The sequence below is a fragment of the Ranitomeya variabilis genome, chromosome 4 (genome assembly GCF_051348905.1).
Source record: "Ranitomeya variabilis isolate aRanVar5 chromosome 4, aRanVar5.hap1, whole genome shotgun sequence".
NCBI lineage: Eukaryota > Metazoa > Chordata > Amphibia > Anura > Dendrobatidae > Ranitomeya > Ranitomeya variabilis.
The window spans coordinates 744,262,590-744,281,529 of record NC_135235.1 but is presented as its reverse complement, the minus strand read 5'-3'; the positions used below and the strand labels follow the sequence as shown (position 1 = coordinate 744,281,529).

At 43.6% G+C, this 18,940-nt stretch overlaps 2 protein-coding genes across 3 annotated transcripts in view; one reads left to right on the top strand and one right to left on the bottom strand.

Moving 5' to 3' along the window:
• Positions 1–18,940, top strand: part of LOC143768048 (uncharacterized) — an 804,459-nt gene that overhangs the window by 450,528 nt on the left and 334,991 nt on the right. The window lies entirely within an intron of this gene.
• Positions 1–18,940, bottom strand: part of LOC143767103 (uncharacterized) — a 415,169-nt gene that overhangs the window by 369,554 nt on the left and 26,675 nt on the right. The gene's annotated exons all lie outside the window — the stretch shown is intronic.

Here is an 18,940-nt window from a genome sequence, read left to right as displayed (position 1 = left end):
CCATTCAGGTCCATACACAGGAAGTACGCACAGGAACCATGTGACCCACACCCTGGTCACATTACATACCTGTAACCACTCCCACAGATGGGTGGTGTGTGTGGCTATTTCGACCCGCCCAGCTCTCAAACTAGCCCTGACAGCCTCTCTCTACAACACAATTACTTGTGGGCCTACAGGTCCCAGAACAACCTTACTTCAGGCTGACAGCGCAGAGTAACTTCCTCAGCGACACACATACCGGCCATTCACAATAATACCAGACTTTGTCTCATCACCACAGATATACCTGCGACTGCCATGCATCCTTATGGCCTCAATACACCTCCGTGCATATTCTGAGGAGACCATGCAGCGCCCCCTACCTGTAAAAGGGGTCACTGCATCACAATTATTTACATTGATATACTTCCCCCTGCGAGGGGATCCTTGCACTTCATATTCAATGTCATTAATATTATTCTGATAATATCTGCAATAAAATTGTTGAAACTAAATATGACATCACAGAGGGGGAAGGAGGCGGGAGGATTGGCAGCGCCTAACCCGTGGCTGTATTTTCTAGCCTCATAATTGTAACAGCTTATACTGCTTCAGGGCTCTGTAGCTTTCATTGTCTGGGGATATAAAGGGGGGAAACCCAATTATCTCATTTTTGGAAGCAGGTTATTTGGGGGGAAAATAAGACGAAGCTCCCTACTCTAGTTCTAATGATTAAAACCAAAAAAAAACTAAGCAGCTCCTTAATATTGATGGGTTTGCTCCAGTTACCACTATGTAGCAAAACCCAAATTTGCCAGAAATATTCAGGTTAGAGGGCTTTAGCCCCTGGCGACGAGCAGGGATCCTATTTATAGATCAACTTCAGTTGGATGGAATCTTTATAAGTTTTCAGCAGTTCCCGCACACCACAGTACAAGTACGGCGCACCGATTGTGTGGCCTCACGCTGAGTACTGCGGCGGTTGACAGCTGACACCCCGCAGCAATGCCCACGATTGGTGCTAGCACCACTCTTGGGCATTTAACCCCTCTGATGCCGCTGTCAGTAGTGACTGCGGCATAGAGAAGCATCGCTGGCACTTCCATGAGAACAATGTGATGCGATCTCCTTGGCCTGATGTTCTCCATGCAGACCCAAGATGGCTGCGGGGTCCTTCCAGATCCTGCAGGGAGGTGGCTTGTGAGCGCCTGCTGAGAACAGGCGCTGTCATACCTCCTACCCTGCCTGTCAGATCAGCAATGTAACATTATATAGGGATGTTCCATCCTGGGACAATGTAAAATTATATATATAGTTTTTTTTATTATTTTTTTTTAAATTCGTAAATAAATAAAAAAATGTTTTTACAATAAATAAATTTATGTAAATAAAAAAAAAACATATTTGGTATCCATAACGACCCGCTCCATAAAACTATCCCACTAATTAACCCCTTCAGTTAACACGGTTAAAAAAAAAAACGAGGCAAAAAACAATGCTTTATCATGCCGCCCAACAAAAAGTGCAATAAAACACGATCAAAAAAACAGACGTAAATAAAAATTGTACCCCTGAAAGCGTCATCTTGTCCCGCAAAAACAAGCCACGATACAGCTCCATCTGCAGAAATATAAAAAAGTTATAGCTCTCACAATAAAGCAATGCAAAAATAATTATTTTTTCTATAGTTTTTATTGTGTAAAAGTGCCAAAACATAAAAAAATATAAAATGAGGTATCGCTGTAATCGTACTGACCCGAAGAATTAACTGTTCTTATGAATTTTACCACATGCGGAAGGGTATTTAAAAAAAAAAAAAAAAGCAATTCCTGAATTGCTGGGCTTTGTTCATTCTGTCTTCCAAAAATCAGAATAGAAAGTGATCAAAAAATGTCATGTGCCCAAATATGGTACGAATAAAAACATCATCTCGTCCAGCAAAAAAACAAGACCTCACATGATTGACCGACCTGAAGAATAAAGTCGCCTAATCACTTATACCGCATTAGGAACAGCTTAAAAAATAAATAAAACCAATCCTTCACATGCTGTTGATTTTTTCATTGTGCCTCCCAAAGATTACAGTAAGGCTTGGAGCACATTTATCCTGCGCTCTGCGCTGAGCACTTACATCGGGGTTTCTGTGTAAATCTATTAAGAACATGATTCAAACAGAACCCCCGGCCGAAGATTTCCGATAATGAGGCAGATGGAGGCACTGTGGACGCCGTCTGACCTGTGATTCGGTGGAGTCCATTTTTTTAGGATTGCAAAATGTGCTGTTGGCCACAGTTTGGGCACTTCTGGAAAGGACACCGCTGAAGAGAGGCCACACTGAGTCCAGAGTAAATCTGCTGCCTCATTATAGTGAATGGATCCCTGGGGGGGTTTCATCTGTCACATCACTTGGAGATTTAGATGGAAACCCCAAAGTAAGTGCTCAGCGTAGAGCGCCAGATAAATGTGATCCCAAAACGTTATGTAAAATGTTCCCAATAAAAGCTTCAACTAAATCCACAAAAAAAGCAAGTCCCCATTCAGGTCCGTCATCCGTTAACATAATTATAGGAGGCTTCCACGTTACTGGTAGTACAAACATTCTGGAAAAGCTAAATGGCTTCATGCTCCCCAAAAGAAATTCGGCAAATTCTGCGCTCCCAAATCCAAATACCCCACTCCCTACTGATACTCATTGTGCCTAAACCACATTTAGTGCCCACATGTTTGGCATTTCTGTAGTGATGAGAGCCCACCTAATTTACAGGTGTGTGTCTCCAGAAGCATGAGTTGGGCATAATGTACTGGTCTCTGAAACAGCAGTTTGCAATTTTCACTCAGCAATATCCACTGCTGCTTGTTTCTGGAAAACAACCTTGAGTCAAAATTGTCACTACATCTGTAGATAAATTCCAAAAGGGTTATTAATTCCAAAATGGAGTCTGTTATGATCCTGGTGGTAGGATCTCAAACTGACCTGACACATATACCCTGAATATATAGGACAAGTTCTGGGGATGTGGAAGCTATACTGACCGCAATCCTGATCCTATCCAAACACACTAAAGGCAGCTGTGGAGCGTTACCTGAAAACCTAGACGCCTCGTCACAGCCTGAGAAACTGACTACCCCTAGAGAGAAAGCAAAGACCTCACTTGCCTCAGAGAAATATCCCCAAAGTTTTAGATAACTCACCGTTATTATTTGTGGGGGGCTAAGGGGAAAACACAAACGTAGAGATGAAACAGGTTTAGCAAATGAGGCCCGCTAATACTAGATAGGCAGATAATAGATAGGTGTCTGTGCGGTCAGTACAAAAACTATCAAAAGTAAACCACGCAGAGAATACAAGAACCCCCACACCGACTCACGATGTGATTGGCGCACTCTGCACCCCAGTACTACCAACAAGCAAAAAATCACATAAAAGCAAGCTGGGCTGAACTCATAATATAATGAGAAACGTTTTCAAGGAAATAATGAGAAACTGAACAAGCAAACTTAGCTTCTCATAGCAGGAGACTGGTCACAAGGAATATTCAGGAGAGCACAGGATCAGGACTGAATACACCGACAGCAGGCGACAAGTAAAGGTCCAGGTGAGTTAAATAGGCCCAGCCCAGCAGGAGATGAAACAGCTGAGCCCAGCCAAGACCAGCCATATAGCTAAAGGCCACCAGAGGGAGCCTAAGAACAAACTCACACAGTACCACTCATGACCACAGGAGGGAGCCCGAGAACGGAATTCACAACAGGAGTCACTTGAGGGGGGTTTCAACTGTTTAGGCACATCAGGGGGTCTCCAAATGCGACATGGCAACCGCTAATTATTCCAGCAAATTTTACATTCAAAATGTGAAATGGCACTCCTTCTCTTCCGCACCCTGCCGTGTGCCCAAATAGTAGATTTCCCCCATATATGGGGTATCGGCATGCTCAGAGAAATTGCACAACAAAATGTGTGGTCCATTTTCTCCTGATACCCTTGTGAAAGTAAAAAAAAATTAGGTCTAAAGGAAAATTTTTGTAAAAGAAAAGTAAATGTTTATTTAGAAAATAAATTGTTACAACTATCATAAAGTACAATATGTCACGAGAAAACAATCTCAGAATCACCGGGACCCGTTAAAGCATTCCAGAGTTATTACCTCATAAAATGACAGTGGTCAGAAATGTAAAAATTGGCTTGGTCAGGAAGGAGTTGAATTCCAGCTACAACATAAGGACTTTTTTCATTACCTTCAATTGAGACACGCATGGCATAAACAGGAGTCCCAGGGTTGTGTCCCTGGAGCAATTTCTAGACTTTATCAACCAGTCCTTGCCCAGGTTACAGATAAGCACCTGCTGAAGCTTAACCCCTTAGGCCAGTCTCACACGTCCAGATAATTCCGTTACCGGAGACAACGGTACCGGAGTTATCCGTGTCAGTGTGTCCATGTGCTCACGTGGCACATCAGTGTGGCACAAGTGCGGCAGCCGTGTGCCCCCCGTGTGCCTCCTGAGGACCACGCGGACCGCATAGGAGAGACAGCGCTACAGTAAGCGCTGTCCCCAGCGTGTGGTGCTGAAGGCGGCATTCATCTCTTCTCCCCTGCAGGAGAGAAGAGATGAAAAATCAAACTTTTTTTGTTAAAAATAAAGTTTGGGGTCACTTCCCGCCTCCCACCCCCTGTGCGACCGCCCGCTTGCAGAGAAATACTCACCCAGCTCCCGCGATGCCTCCTCTCAGCGCCTGCAGCCTGTCCTGTGTGAGTCGGTCACATGGTACCGCTCATTGCAGTGATGAATATGCGGCTCCACCCCAAACTTTATTTTTAACAAAACAAAAAAAAATTGATTTTTCATCTCTTCTCTCCTGCAGGGGAGAAGAGATGAATGCCGCCTTCAGCACCACATGCAGGGGACAGCGCTTAACTGTAGCGCTGTTTCTTCTGCGGCGGTACGTGCACACGGAGGAGAGTGCACACTGTTCTCCATGTGCACGTGTGCGGGACGCTTTGCGGACCGTGCTGACGGAGAAAAGTGGACATGTCTCCGTGTTTTGCACATGGACACATGGCCCGTGAAAACACGCAGGCATATACCCATTCATAGGCATAGACCCATTCATTCAAATGAATGGGTCTATATGTGTCAGTGTCTCCGGTACGTGAGAAAACTGTCACTACACGTACTGGAGCCACTGACGTGTGAAACCGGCCTTAGTGACAGAGCCAATTTTGTACTTAATGACCAGGCCAATTTTTACAATTCTGACCATTATCAATTTATGAGGTAAAAACTCTGAAATACTTTAACGGATCCTGCTGATTCTGAGACTGTTTTTTCGTGACATATTGTACTTCATGTTAGTGGTAAAATTTCTTTGATATGATCAAAAAAATGGAAATATGGCGAAAATTTTTAAAATTTCACAATTTTCAAACTTTTAATTTTTATGCCCTTGACCCCTCTCTATCCTTGGACGGAATAGTATGTCCGAGAACAGAACCGCCGCTTTGATGCGGGCTCCGGCGGTGAGCCCGCATCAAAGCTGGGACATGTCAACTGTTTTGAACAGCTGACAATGTTCCCACAGTAGGCGCGGGCGGAATCGCGATTCGCTTGCACCTATTAACTAGTTAAATGCCACTGTCAAACTCTGACAGCGGCATTTAACTAGCGCTTCCAGCCATCGGGCCGGAAATGCGTGCATCGCTGTGCCCTGTCATGTGATCGGGGGTCAGCGATGCATCGGCATGAGAACCAGAGGTCTCCTTAAGACTTCTAAGGTTGTTGATGCTAGATTGCTGTGAGTCCCACCTTGTGGTCGGAGCTCATAGCAATGCTGTAATTCAGCTACATAGGAGCGATCTTAGCATCGCTCCTATGTAGCAGAGCCAATTAGGCTATGCCAGCTTCTAGCCTCCCATGGAGGCTATTGAAGCATGGCAAAAGTTTGAAAAAAATGTTTTAAAAAATATGAAAAAAAAAACATATAAAATTTCAAATCACCCCCTTTCGCCCCATTCAAAATAAAACAATAAAAAAGGTCTATAAATAAAAATGATTAACTTGATCGCTAAATGGCGTAGCAAAAAAAATTCCAAAACGCCAGAATTAAATTTTATTTTATGTCGGCGCAACATTGCATTAAAAGGCAATAAGGGGCGATCAAAAGAACGTATCATTAAAAACATCAGTTTGGCACGCAAAAAATAAGCCCTCACCCAACCCCAGATCACGAAAAATTGAGACGTTACGGGTAATGGAAAATTGCACAATTTTTTTTTTTTAAGCATAGTTTGGAATTTTTTTTACCACTTAGACACCAAACATGTGTGGGTTCTTTTCTATGAACTCGTACTGACCTGGAGAATCATAATGGCAGGTCAGTTTTAGCATTTATTGAACCTAGCAAAAAATCCAAACAAAAAACCAGTGTGGGATTGCACTTTTTTTGCAATTTCACCGCACTTGGAACTTTTTTCCCATTTTCTAGTACATGACATGCTAAAAACAATGACGTTGTTCAAAATTACAACTTGTCCCACAAAAAATAAGCCCTCACATGGCCATATTGACGTAAAAATAAAAAAATTATGGCTCTGGGTAGAAGGGGAGCGAAAAACGAAAAAGCAAAACTGAAAAAAGCTGCGGGGTTAAATCAGAGAGATGTGTCACACAAAATAGTTTAGAAATAATATTTCCCACATGTCAACTTTACATCAGCACAATTTTGGAAACAAAATTTTTTTTTTTAGGAAGTTATAAGGGTTAAATGTTGACCAGCGATTTCAAATTTTTCCAACAAAATTTAGAAAAACATTTTTTTTTTTTTTTTTTTCCGGCACCACCTCACATTTTAAGTCACTTTGAGGCTTCTATATGACAGAAAATACCCAAAAGTGACATCATTCTAAAAACTGCACCCCTTAAGGCGCTCAAAACTACATTCAAGAAGATAATTAACCAGTTTTTTTAATTTTCACAAGTGTAAAAAGAGAAAATGAACCAATAAATTTATAGTGCAATTTCATCGGAATACATTGATACCCCATATGTGGGGGTAAACCACTGCTTAGGCGCACGGCTGAGCTCGGAAGGTAAGGCGCATCGTGTGACTTTTTCAATGCAGAATTGGATGGAATTGAGATCGGATGCCATGTTGCGTTTGCAGAGCCTCTGATGTGCCTAAACAGTAAAATCCCCCCACAATTGACCCCATTTTGGAAACTAGACCCCTAAGGAATTTATATAGATGTGTTGTGAGAACTTTGAACCCCCAAGTATTTCACTAAAGTTTATATCGCAGAGCCGTGAAAATAAAAAATCATTTTTTTTTGCACAAAAATGATGTTTTAGCCCCCAATTTTGTATTTCCCAAGGGTAACTGGAGAAATTGGACCCAAAAAGTTGTCCAATTTGTCCTCAGTACCCCGATACCTCATATGTGGGGGTAAACCATTGTTTGGGTGCACGGCAGGGCTTGGAAGAGAAGGAGCACGTTTGACTTTTTCAATGCAGAATTGGCACTAATTGAGATCGGACACCATGTCGCGTTTGGAGAGCCCCTGACGTGCCTAAACAGTGGAAACCCCCGAATTCTAACTCCAACCCTAACCCCAACACACCCCTATCCCTATTTCCAGAGCGGTGGCCATCTTGCTCCACCTTCGTCCTCAGGCACCGTCCTCGTATGCCCCTGCCAGATCCCGGTAGCCCCTGCCTCCTTTCTGGAGTGGCAGCTCCGCTCTCCCCCGCTCATCCTGTGGACACATTGGTCCCAGTGGTGGAGGCTTCGGGCACGGCAGCAGCGTTGGCCGGACTGGCTGGCCCCGGATCTTCTGCTCCTGCTCTTCTTCCAGGTACCGCAATACTGAAGGTTCACCCGGTTCACTAAGACATGGATATTATCTCCTTACGTGGGGGTGCTGGGTAATATTACTTGTGTCGAGCGAGATATGTCTGATTAACATCCTTGGAGTGAAGCATATAAAATCTGTTCCCATAATGTCCTTCATGATTCAGGTGAAACCTAAAGAACTTGGAGACTTAGGACTTATCTTTCATAATGTTTATTTGCACATGAGTCTACAGATTGCTGTATTCAGCTTAGATATGTAGATTAATATAATAAGATACTTGCTAATTGCTATGTGGTCCGGAACAAGGAGAGGGAGGGGGTTTGGATGGGTGTTGTCTTTTGTTGTATGTAGAAAAATTCAAGAAAAATTTATATGATTTATAAAAAAGATTTTACAAAGAGGTTAAACAATACAGCATATGCAGTGCATGAAATATACAAGATTAAAGCAGGAAACTTACTATGGTGATCACAGAGATGATTTGGCTTAGCGAAGTAGATACCTGCGATTGGGAACGTCCAGTGAACGGGATCGTGCATACACTGATATATATCTTTCTGCATGAACCAGATCATAATTAGCCCTGACCTTTTATCAGCACCTAAGTTACACCCAGACTCCCCTCCTTGATGACCTCACGTGGGCCGGGTTGTGGGATGTTCTCAGCCCTTCAGGATTTTATAAAATTACCAACATTAACAATATCTTCACTCCTGCAGAAGATCAAGATGGCCGCTATGTTTTTTATCGCGATTTTACCTTTCCATATAGATAGTAAACATGACATGGCTGGAGTCAGTGATCTGACCACTACTGATTTGGGGCTTATAGGCAGGTGTTGCTGTATGGATTTTAATGTTTTTTATAACAGTGTCTTATAGTCAAAAAACTATGGTAAGTTGTAAAGTAATCTCCCGTTCTCATTTAATTATACGACTGTCTGTTATATCTTTTTCTACAATTTGTCAATAACATATAATAGGATTTTCCAATAATTCATTTTTCACACTCTAGGTATGGTAATGGATTGTCTCTGTGTGGCATTTTCCAGCAGTGTCGGCACTTGCGTTCCCGGGGTTCATGTGAGGTTGTTACATCATGTAAAACCTGCCCCCAATCAGCACTGGCGTCACCATCCCCACCTTCGGACAAATCAAACATCACGAGGAAGTCAGAGCAGCCGCCGCCCTGGCGGCCAGTTGATATTCAGTACATCCAAAGTCAGGGACAGTACAGCCGGCAGTGATTGGGAGCAGGGCTCGTGTGATGTAACACCCTCAGTGAGCCTCGGGAATGTGAGTCCTGACACCGCTGGAACGGCGCCGGCACAGAAGAGAGGAGTGTTTTTATTTATTTATTTTTTTAAACTGTTTATTTTTGAAAAATTTTCCTTTTTCTCATTCAAATAACATCATAAACATATGTATAGTTGTAGCAAAATTAAGCAAAACAATGCAAAACATTTTACAGGTTTCTTCCAGTGGCACAGTGCACAGCACTGCTGCTCCTACTAAACTTAGGGCAAACATCTAATGCATCATCTAAGAGTAGGTGGGGTACAGGGAAGGGATAGGGAAAAAGTCAGGGAGGGGAAAAGACACAGAAAGAAAGAAAAAAGGCACGTAACATCAGTTGGTTAGCTTAGTTACATAGTCATCCCATGGAGCCCAGATGCGATTGAACAAATCAAGTTGATTATTAATACAGGCCGTAAGATTCTCCATAAGTCTCATTTCTTTAATCTTCATCCGGAGTTTTTTCATGGAGGGAGCTGATCTTTTCTTCCAGTACGAGGCTAATAGACACTTTGAAGATGTTAGGATATGGAGGAGCAGCCTGGCAGGGCCCTTTGTCATGTGCACGGGGGGAACATTAAGCAAAAAAGTCACAGGATCCAGAGGAATCTCTACATCTAACACCTGAGAAATCAACCCCTGTACTCTCTTCCAGAATGGGGATATAGTCTGGCAATCCCAGAATATATGTGGCAATGATTCCTCAGCCCTCAGGCATCTCCAGCAATTATCCGACGTGGCAGGTAAATATTATGTAAAACCTCCGGCGTGTGATACCAATGCATCTTGTACTGATTTTCCTTTTGTGTTATGCATGGTGACGATTTAGCTGCCTTCGACCATATGACCTGTCAGATAGGAAGTGGAAGTTCCCTCCCCAGGTATCTCTCCCACTTTATCATGTAAGCATGTTTAAGAGTGGGGGTCTGATGAGTGAACAGTATACTATAAATGTCCGTGATCAAACCCTTTGTAGAGGGATTCCCTTTGCAGAGTCGCTCAAAGGGAGTGGGGGAGGAGAACGTTGTGTTTTTATATAAAGTTAAGGCCAGGTGGCGGATTTGTAAGTATGAGAAGTAGGTCCTAAGTGAGAGTTTAAGCCGCTCTCTAAGAGTCTGAAAAGGAAGAATATTTCTATTAAAGGGGTCTACAATATCCGCGAAATAAAATAATTGTGCTTGAAGCCATGGTTCTGTCATAGCTGCAGTAAGACTATCAGGTATGGAGAGTGTAAAAAGGAAGGAGATCATAGGGGACTTGGGGGAGATCAATGGAAAGGCCTTGCTGCTTATCCTCCAAATTTTCATTGTAAATGCCATAGAGCCCAGCAGAGGCATTGAGGGGTATGTACTCCCATCTCCCCATAGCAATGAATTGGGATGCGCTGGAGCCATCCAAAGTTTCTCGATTTCTACCCATTTGCTATAAGCCTGCAAGGAGGCCCAAGCTGGTATCCTTCTAAGGTGCACGGCAAAGTAATATCTCCAGATCTCTGGAAAGGCAATACCCCCCTGTGTTTTTGGAGATGTGAGGACTAATTTAGATATTCGATGTCGTCTCTAACCCCCCCAAAGAATTAAGAAGCACAGTCTGAAACCTTCTCAACACCGCTCGTGCAATCGGCACCGGCAAAACCTCCACCATGTATAAGAACTTAGGTATAATAGACATCTTTATCGCATTTGCTCTGCTAAAAAGTGAGAGAGGAAGTTTAGATCATCTAGAAAGTAACCCATTAATCTCTTGAAAGAAGGCCGGGAAATTATGTCTATAAAGGGAGTCGTAAGAGCCAGTCAGGAAAATACCCAAATATTTAATTTTGGTGTCCTTCCAAGCAAATTTGAACTTTGATTTTAGAGCGTCCACCATTGCGCACGATAAGTTAAGTGGGAGAGCTTCAGTCTTTGTTGTATTTACCTTGTACCCTGAGAGCAGTCCATATTCTGTCAAGGTAGATTGGATATTAGGGAGGGAAATGTGTGGGTTGGTGAGGGTTAGGAGAATATCATTCACAAATAGAGACAACTTGAACTCTCTCTCCCCTCCCTTAATGCCCTGGATATCTGGATTATTCCTTATTTTGGAAGCCAAGGGCTCTATACAGAGGGCAAACAGCAGGGGAGAGAGAGGACACCCTTGTCTAGATCCATTTGAGATATTGATACGAGAGGAAGACGCATGGGGGAGTTTAACCACAGCATTGGGCAAGGAATATAAAGCTTGTACAGTCATGGGCAAAAATTTTGAGAATGAGACAAATATGAATTTTTCCAAAGTCTACTGCTTCATTTTTTCTAATGGCAATTTGCATATACTCCTGAATGTCAGAGTGATCAGCTTAACAGCAATTACTGTACTTGCAAAGTCAATATTTGCCCAGAAAATGACCTTTAACCCCCAAAACACATTTCAACATCATTGCAGTCCTGCCTTAAAAGGAGCAGCTAACATTGTTTTAGTGATTGATCCATTAACACAGGTGTGGGTGTTGATGAGGACAGGGCTGGCGATCAATCAGTCATGATTAAGTAAGAATGACATCACTGGACACTTTAAAAGGAGGCTGGTGCTTGGTATCATTGTTTCTCTTCAGTTAACCATGGTTATCTCTAAAGAAACACGTGCAGTCATCATTGCACTGCACAAAAATGGCCGAACAGGGAAGAGTATCGCAGCTACAAAGATTGCACCTCAGTCAACAATTTATCGCATCATCAAGAACTTCAAGGAGAGAGCTTCCATTGTTGTCAAAAAGGCTCCAGGGCGCCCAAGAAAGACCAGCAAGCGCCAGGACCGTATCTTAAAACTGTTTCAGCTGCGGGATCGGACTCCCAGCAGTGCCGAGCTTGCTCAGGAATGGCAGCAGGCTGGTGTGAGTGCTTCTGCACGCACTGTGAGGCGGAGACTCTTTGAGCAAGGCCTGGTTTCAAGGAGGGCAGCAAAGAAGCCACTTCTCTCCAGAAAAAACATCAGGGACCGACTGATATTCTGCAAAAGGTACAGGGAGTGGACTGCTGAGGACTGGGGCAAAGTCATTTTTTCTGATGAATCCCCTTTTCGATTGTTTGGGACATCTGGAAAACAGCTTATTCGGAGAAGAAGAGGTGAGCGCTACCACCAGTCTTGTCTCATGCCAACTGTAAAGCATCCTGAAACCATTCATGTGTGGGGTTGCTTCTCAGCCAAGGGAATCGGCTCACTCACAGTCTTGCCTAAAAACACAGCCATGAATAAAGAATGGTACCAGAATGTCCTCCAAGAGCAACTTCTCCCAACCGTCCAAGAGCAGTTTGGCGACCAACAATGCCTTTTCCAGCATGATGGAGCACCTTGCCATAAAGCAAAGGTGATAGCTAAATGGCTCATGGAACAAAACATAGAGATTTTGGGTCCATGGCCTGGAAACTCCCCAGATCTTAATCCCATTGAGAACTTGTGGTCAATCATCAAGAGATGGGTGGACAAACAAAAACCAACAAATTCTGGCAAAATGCAAGCATTGATTATGCAAGAATGGACTGCTATCAGTCAGGATTTGGTCCAAAAGTTGATTGAGAGCATGCCAGGGAGAATTGCAGAGGTCTTGAAGAAGAAGGGTCAACACTGCAAATATTGACTTGCTGCATTAACTCATTCTGTCAAAATAACCTATTGGTACTCATAATATGATTGCAATTATATTTCTGTATGTGATATAAACATCAGACAAACACTAATAAAAACCAGAGGGCAGCAGATCATGTGAAAATATAATTTTGGTGTCATTCTCAAAATTTTTGGCCATGACTGTATAGCCTGAAGAAATGGACCTGATAGGCCATACCTGCGTAAAGACGCAAATAAAAAAGGCCAACTCAGTCGGACGAATGCCCTCTCAGCATCTAAACTGAGCAGAAGACCAGATTGCCCATTTCTTTCAAGGACATCAACAAGATCTATAGTACATCTAGTGTTATCACCCGCTTGCCTATTTGCCACAAAACCGACCTGATCTTTATGGATTTAAATCCGGAAGAAGCAAACTCAATCTATTAGCCAGGATCTTAGTAAACATTTTAAGATCTGCATTTAGTAGGGATATAGGACGATAGCTGGCGCAATCAGCAGGGTCCTTTCCCTGTTTATGTATTACTGTGATATGTGAACTCAGCATAGAGGGGGGAATGGGAGAACCCGACATGAACGAATTAAAGAGTGTAACATAAAAGCCATTAATTCTTTCTGGAATGTTTTGTAGTATAAATATGTGAACCCATCAGGTCCTGGGGCTTTACCCTGGGGCAATTCTTTAACCCCTTCACCCCCGGAGCTTTTTCCGTTTTTTCGTTTTCATTTTTCGCTCCCCTCCTTCCCAGAGCCATAACTTTTTTATTTTTCCGTCAATTTGGCCATGTGAGGGCTTATTTTTTTGCGGGACGAGTTGTACTTTTGAACGACATCATTGGTTTTACCATGTCGTGTACTAGAAAACGGGAAAAAAATTCCAAGTGCGGAGAAATTGCAAAAAAAGTGCAATCCCACACTTGTTTTTTGCTTGGCTTTTTTGCTAGGTTCACTAAATGCTAAAACTGACCTGCCATTATGATTTTCCAGGTCATTACGAGTTCATAGACACCTAACATGACTAGGTTGTTTTTTACCTAAGTGGTGAAAAAAAATTCCAAACTTTGCTAAAAAAAAAAAAAAAAAAATTGCGCCATTTTCCGATACTCGTAGCGTCTCCATTTTTCATGATCTGGGGTCAGGTGAGGGCTTATTTTTTGCGTGCCAAGCTGGCGTTTTTAATGATTCCAATTCGGTGCAGATACGTTCTTTTGATCGCCCGTTATTGCATTTTAATGCAATGTCGCGGCGACCAAAAAAACGTAATTCTGGCGTTTCGATTTTTTTTCTCGTTACGCCGTTTAGCGATCAGGTTAATGCTTTTTTTTTCTTGATAGATCGGGCGATTCTGAACGCAACGATACCAAATATGTGTAGATTTGATTTTTTTTTTATTGATTTATTTTGATTGGGGCGAAAGGGGGGTGATTTAAACTTTTATGTTTTTTTTATTTTTTTCACATTTTTTTAAACTTTTTTTTTTTACTTTTGCCATGCTTCAATAGCCTCCATGGGAGGCTAGAAGCAGGCACAACCCGATCGGCTCTGCTATGTAGCAGCGATCATAAGATCGCTGCTATACAGCAGAAATGCAGGTGTGCTGTGAGCGCCGACCACAGGGGGGCGCTCACAGCACGCCGGCATCAGTAACCATTGGTCTCAAGGACCTCTATGGTTACCTTCCTGATGCATCGCCGACCCCCGATCATGTGACGGGGGTCGGCGATGACGTCATTTCCGGCCGCCCGGCCGGATGCGGTAGTTAAATGCCGCTGTCTGCGTTTGACAGCGGCATTTAACTAGTTAATAGGCGCGGGCAGATCGCGATTCTGCCCACGCCTATTGCGGGCACATGTCAGCTGTTCAAAACAGCTGACATGTCCCGGCTTTGATGCGTGCTCACCGCGGAGCCCTGCATCAAAGCGGGGAAGCCGACATCGGACGGTATAGTACGTCCGATGTCGGTAAGGGGTTAATTGTATTCTCCAGTTCTTCTTCGGTTATTATGTTGTTTAGTGTTAAAAGGGCTTCCGTGCTCTAGGTTGGTAATTGACAGGAGTCCAAGTAAGTTTTGAGTCTTTCAGATCTATCAATCTGGTCTATGGGCAGAATGGAGGGTAATGAATATAGACGGGAATAGTAATCCTGAAATATGTTTGCTTGTTTCTGTGGGTCATATATGAGGTGTCCCTGTTTATTTTTGATGGCAAAGGGGGAAGCCTGAACCAATCTCTCCCTCAACTGAGCTGCCAAGAGAGAGTGGGCCTTATTACCCCTCTCATAGTATTTTTGCTTAGTATACACCATCATTTTTTCAACTTTCTGGATAGCGAGATCCCTCAGCCCACCCCTCAACAATTTTTTTAAAGTGTACGTTTAGAGGGTTGCACAGACATTCTTTGTTCCAACTTTTTGAGACATGCCAAAAGAGTCATCTGCTGATGATTACTGTCTCTTTTTTAGTGTGATGCTAATGAAATGCAGTTCCCTCTCATTACAACTTTATGTGCCTCCCAAACTGAGGAGAGCGAAGGGACAGAGTCTTTATTTAGAGTAAAGTAATCCTCCAACTGTTCTTGGAGTTTGGCTTTATGCATTGGATGCTTGAGTAAATAATCATTTAGCCTCCAATGACATTCCCGTCTTGGCGAGGAGGCCAGGCGGAGATCCAGTATAACTGGTGCATGATCCGACCACGTAATTTGGCCAATGTCTGCTGTTGCAGTTCCTCGCAAAGCTAAGAGATTGCCAAAGAAAGAGTCTATCCGCGTCTGGGTTGAGTGTGGATGTGAATAGAATGTGTATTGCTTGGCTGTCGGGTTAGAGGTACGCCACAGGTCATAGAGGCCATGCTTTTGAATTAACGCACGGAACGCCTTCGTTTGTCTAGTCAAAGTCAATGGGGTTAGGGCGCCACTTACATAATGCCTGTCCCTTAATGCTGAAAAAATCAAATTAAAATCACCCCCCAAATATAGGTGATGGGGTTTGACGTAATTTAGCTAATATCCGATTTAGGAAAAGTAACTGTCCAGAATTGGGGACATATACGTTACATAGTATCACAGGGACTCCCTTCAAAGTTCCCGTTAGGATCAAGTATCGTCCATTAGGGTCTGAGTCCAAGCTAATAACCTGGAAAGGGCAATTTTGAGCGACCATAATCGCCACTCCCGCTTTTTTCCTATTTTGGGTGGCTGTATATACTATTGGAAATCTCCCCCTAGCAAAGTTGAAGGATCCTGTTCCATCATGGTGTGTCTCCTGCGGAAACACAATATCTGCCTTTGAAGACTTCAATTCTCATAGAAGGAGGCATCTTTTAACATCGGAGTTGAGCCCCTTAACATTTAATGACATGAGACGCACCATGATAGAGCCATTGTCTCCAAAAAAAACAATATATACGAGATGAAGCAATATATCTCACCCCCTTCCAGGTCCACTGGCCCCCTCTCTTGACCAAGTAGTGGTCCACCAAGCTGCCCACTCCATACTGGGATAGATACATGATGCCGGTACCTAGGAGAAGAAAAAGAAAAGAAGGAAGACAAGAAGGGAGGAGGGAGAAGGGAAGGTAGAGAACAAACTCTTGGTCATGTTACCAAGTGTGACCCCATTCGTAATTAGACTCCAAAAACAAGTCCAGAGCCTGATTACTTTTTGAACTGTGGTCAAAATCCCACATTGACCATATTCCTTCTCTGACGCCCGAACTGACATCAGGAAACTGGAAATGTCAATACGGGGGGTAAAAAAACAGGGGAAAAAAAACGAACTAGAAGATTCTGGAGATTTCAAGTAGTCTGAGCCATTAGAGTGCCTTCTTGCACTCCCTGCCAGCCTTGCAGTTGAGGCAGCATTATTTTATGAGGTCATATTTCTGCAGATATAAGATGATCCGTAGTGCAAGTCCCAGGGTCTGTTCATATTGACAACACAGGCAAAATAATCCTCCTAATTTTCCATCAGCGCCTAGAAGGGTGGTGGTTTTTCTCCTAAGATAGGACCGGGGGGGAGGCACGCCATTTTTTAGCAGAAACTTGCTGCCAAGCTGGGGACGGAGGTGGAGCAGGGGGGTCAGTTCCCAGTCTGGTAGTTTTGGGACCGGAATTTCTAAGGCTGAGCAAAACTGGCGCAGGTCAGCTGCAACTCTAAGGGTGGATGAGCGGCCATTTCTTCTGGCTGTAAGGCTGAATGGGAACCCCCATCTGTACATGATTTGGTTATCTTTCAATGTTGTTAGAAGAGGACGTAGCAGACACCTCCTTTGCAGAGTGACCCAGGACAGGTCTGGCAGGATCTGGAGTTGATTTCCCTCAAACTCAATGCACCGTTTTCTCCTGGCATGGATCATTATTTCTTCCTTTAGTCCATAATATGTGACACAGCATATGATATCACGGGGCGGTGGAGATGATCCTTTAGGGTCTCAACTCTGTGTGAAATAAGTTGAATATCCCTCCTTACAGTCGCAATCTCCACTCTGCATGCATCACGCACTTCAGCTATAAGCAATTTAAAATCTGCTTTTGTGGGAAGTTGTTGCATATATGAGCTCCATTTATCATGAGCATCATCAGGTGCTGTAAACTCAGAATCTGAAGAGAATTCCTGGTCTGTATTACTAGCAAATTGAGACAGGCAGGGAGTACTTGAAACATCAGCCTTATTCCCTTCTGAATCTGCTATACATGGATCTTGCCTGTAGTTAGAGCCCTGACCTGGCTCTGGGATGGGAGATGTCTCCTGTGCTGCAGGCTGTTCTAGTACACAGCTCTGCTTGGAAAGTTCCTTTTGCATGTGTAACTCTGGGAGGGGGGCAGGGGTGGACCTGAGGGGGGGGCTGCAGACTCTTCTGCTCCTGTCTCACATCCACACGACCCTCCAGTGTCTCGGGCAAACTTCACTCACCAATGTGCATAAATCCCTCTAGTTCGCCTCTAATGCTCCAGGGATCTCGCCGCTGCCCTCTTGTTCCTGTATAGTGGCCTTGGGCGCCATTGCTCCGTGGGCAGCTGCTGAGGCTGAGGTGTCGGGCTGTAAATAAACATCCAGCGGTCCCTGGGTCACGGTGCCGGCATTAAGTGTCATCATTCTTGTCTGTGCACGCTGAGTGGTCTTTCTGACCATAATTTATGGTCCTGGGGCTGCCTTTTCAGATAAAAAAACGTTATTTTAGGGCTGACAGGGAGCAGAACCCAGCACCATGCATCCTACTCTATCCACTTCCGGGAACGCCCCCCAGTGTTTTTATTTTAATGAGGCCAAACATGAGGAATGACAAGGGGATGTTGTCGGTTAAATCACTTCCAACATCTGAACATAAAAAAAAGCTTCTCCCTTGTGTGACTGCTCTGAAGTTTATTAAGAGTTGATTTTCAAGCAAAATATGTACAACATTGAGGGTATGTTTCCACGGTCAGTAAACGCTGCGGATTTGACGATGCGTTCATCCGCAGCATCCAGATGTTCCAGCATAGTGCATGAGATTTCAAGAAATCCCATCTCCACTATGCGTTCAGAGACACCTGCAGCAGCCCTGTGTAAGCGGACATGCGGAGGGTCTTTCCAGACCGCAGCATGTCCATTTATGTTGCGGAGACGCTCAGTCTCCGCAGCATAAATTTCCCATAGACTATCATTACATGCGGTAAAACTGAATTATCTTTATAGTCACATGCGTAGTAAGTATGGAAGCGCAGCTTACTAAGCATGTGTACTAATATAATGTCTTACCTTGCTTCAGCTGGAAGATCGCATCCACTGCAGTTCTCGCGATGAGCTCAGCTGACCGCGAGAAATGCCTTGCAGGTTGCCGCCCTAGACCGAGTTATGCCCGGTGGTCATCTACAAGCTCCGCTGTGTCTGGATGTCAGGCTGGATGGTGGCATAATGTCACCATTCAGCCAAAGGCATCCAGATGTAGCAGAGCTGGACTCATCGTGAGACACTCGGTAATAGACTACGGCGGACAGGAAGTATTTGTGTTGGTTTATTATTTTATTTTGCTTGCAGGAGATTGAGGGATTCAGGGATTAGGCGATGCAGTAAATATGATTAATTAAGATTAATAAAGGATTTTATTCTGGCTGTGTCTTTATTTACCATGTACCTATAGGATTAGTAATGGATAAGTGTATTATAGACGCTTCTCCATTACTAATCCATGGGCTTGATGTCACCTGACAATACAAAGGTGACATAAACCCC